The following is a 2,142-nucleotide window of genomic DNA, read 5'->3' on the forward strand; positions in this document are numbered from 1 at the left end:
ACAGTGTATTTGTATTAGGGCATCAAATTTTCCTAATTTCTGTTTTGCAATTATGTAAGGTCATCATAAACAATACACTCAGATCATATTAAACATGAATTACTTCAAGAAGTCCATTGAAAAAATGGAAGTAAAAGTTAATGGAATTTTCTCACAAACTTTTGAAGACCTCGTGTGATTTCCACTCTAAAATACTTAGCCATAATCATTTGTAGTATATAGCCATGTAATAAGTTCATTAATATTCCTCGAGTCTTTATCTGCACATGTCAAGAAAATAATCTGATGAAATGCTTTTCTCTTTTCCCAGGTACTAGTTCACAAGTGAGCATGGGGTCTTCTGTAAGTTGACACTCTGCTGTATTTATCATAGCACTCTACCCAAAGTACCCTGTATATTCCTTAAGAAAATGCAATTTTTATAAGGCATGAATGAAAATGGATTTTATACTAAAGATTCTCCAGAAAAAAATTCTAATGTGTTATTTTAATATGTATTTATTGGAGCTCCCTCAGGTGCTAGAGTAGAAAGCTGACAAAAATAGATGTCATATTCTACTTGAAAAAACCCCAGATATTTTTACAAAGTAAGGCAGACAATAAACATAGCCAAATAAACAAATATAATTTTAAAATGTGATACTAATGACAAAACAACGAAGCAATATGATAAAAATTACAAGGAGTGGTGACATAGTGGTTGTCAAACAAATCCCCCTTGAAATTTAAACAGGAAATAATGAATAAGTTATCAACAGCTGTTGATACCTGCAGGGCTTGACAAAATATCTTGAATTATTGGTTAAATTGGAATAACCAAAGAGGAACTACAGAAGAATGAATCAATGTAGGGAATGGCAAAACAGGGGATAAGAAATGTAGTTAAACACAAGTTTATTTGTAGATTTTTAGACATATTACTATTCTTGTTAGGTCCAATGGAGTTGGTTTTGACCCATATCAACCCCATGTACAACAGAATGAAACATTGCATGGCCTAGTACCATCTTTGCAAGCATTTCTATGCCTGAACTCATTGTGGCAGCCATTGTGTCAATCCATCTCTTTGAGGGTCTTCCTCTTTTGCTGTACCTCTACCTTACCTAGCATGACATTGCTCTCCCGTGACTGGTCATTCCTGACAACATGTCCAAATTATGAAAGATGAAGTGCCTCTAAGGAGCATTCTGGCTTCCAAGACAGGTGGGATTTTTTTTGTTGTTTGTTTTAGTTTTTTTCCATGTAGAAGTCCATGGTATTTTTCAATAGTCTTTTCAAATTCTTCTTAGATATTCTTTATTCAATGCCCAACTTTCACATGTAAATGAGGCAATTGAAAATACGATGCTTGAGTCAGGAATAGGCATGCCTTAGGCCTCAGGGCACCGTCCTTGCTTTTCAACACTCCAAAGAGACGCTGTGCAGCCGATTTCCTCAAAGCAATGTATCTTTGGATCTCTTGACTATTGCTTCCATGAGCATTGATTGTGCATCCAAGCAAGATAAAATCCTCGACTGCTTCACCCTTTCTCCATTTACTATGATGCTATCTACTGGTCCAGTTGTGAGGATTTTGGTCTTCTTGACATTGAAATGTAATTCATACTGCAGGGTGCAATCCTTGATCTTTATCAGCAAGTGCTTCAAGTCCTCCTTGCTTTCCACAAGTCAGGTTGGGTCATTTGCATGTAGCAAGTTGGTAATTAGCCTTCCTCAGAACTTAGTGCAGGCTTCTCCATATAATCCATCTTGTCTAATGATTTGCTCAGCATACAGATTGAATGAGTATAGTGAGAGGATAAAACCCTGACACACAAGGTTCCTGATTTTAAACCAAATGGTATTCTCCTGTTCTGCTCTCCAAAATGCCTTTTGATCCATGTAAAAGTTCCCCATGAGCACCCCCAAGTCTTCTGAAGTTCCCATTCTTTTCAAGGTTTTCCATCAGTTTGCTATGACCCACACAGTCAAATGCTTTGGTACAGTCAGAAAAAACACATGAATATATTTCTGGTATTCTCTTATTTCAGTTAAGATCTATTTATATCACTAATGATATCCCTTGTACCATATCTCTTCTGAATTCAGTTGTAATCTATGGCATCTTTTTGTCAATGTACTGCTGCTATCTTTGTTGGGTGA

The sequence above is a fragment of the Echinops telfairi genome, unplaced genomic scaffold (assembly GCF_000313985.2).
Source record: "Echinops telfairi isolate 266 unplaced genomic scaffold, ASM31398v2 ScPeMD7_7468;HRSCAF=8506_0, whole genome shotgun sequence".
Lineage (NCBI taxonomy): Eukaryota > Metazoa > Chordata > Mammalia > Afrosoricida > Tenrecidae > Echinops > Echinops telfairi.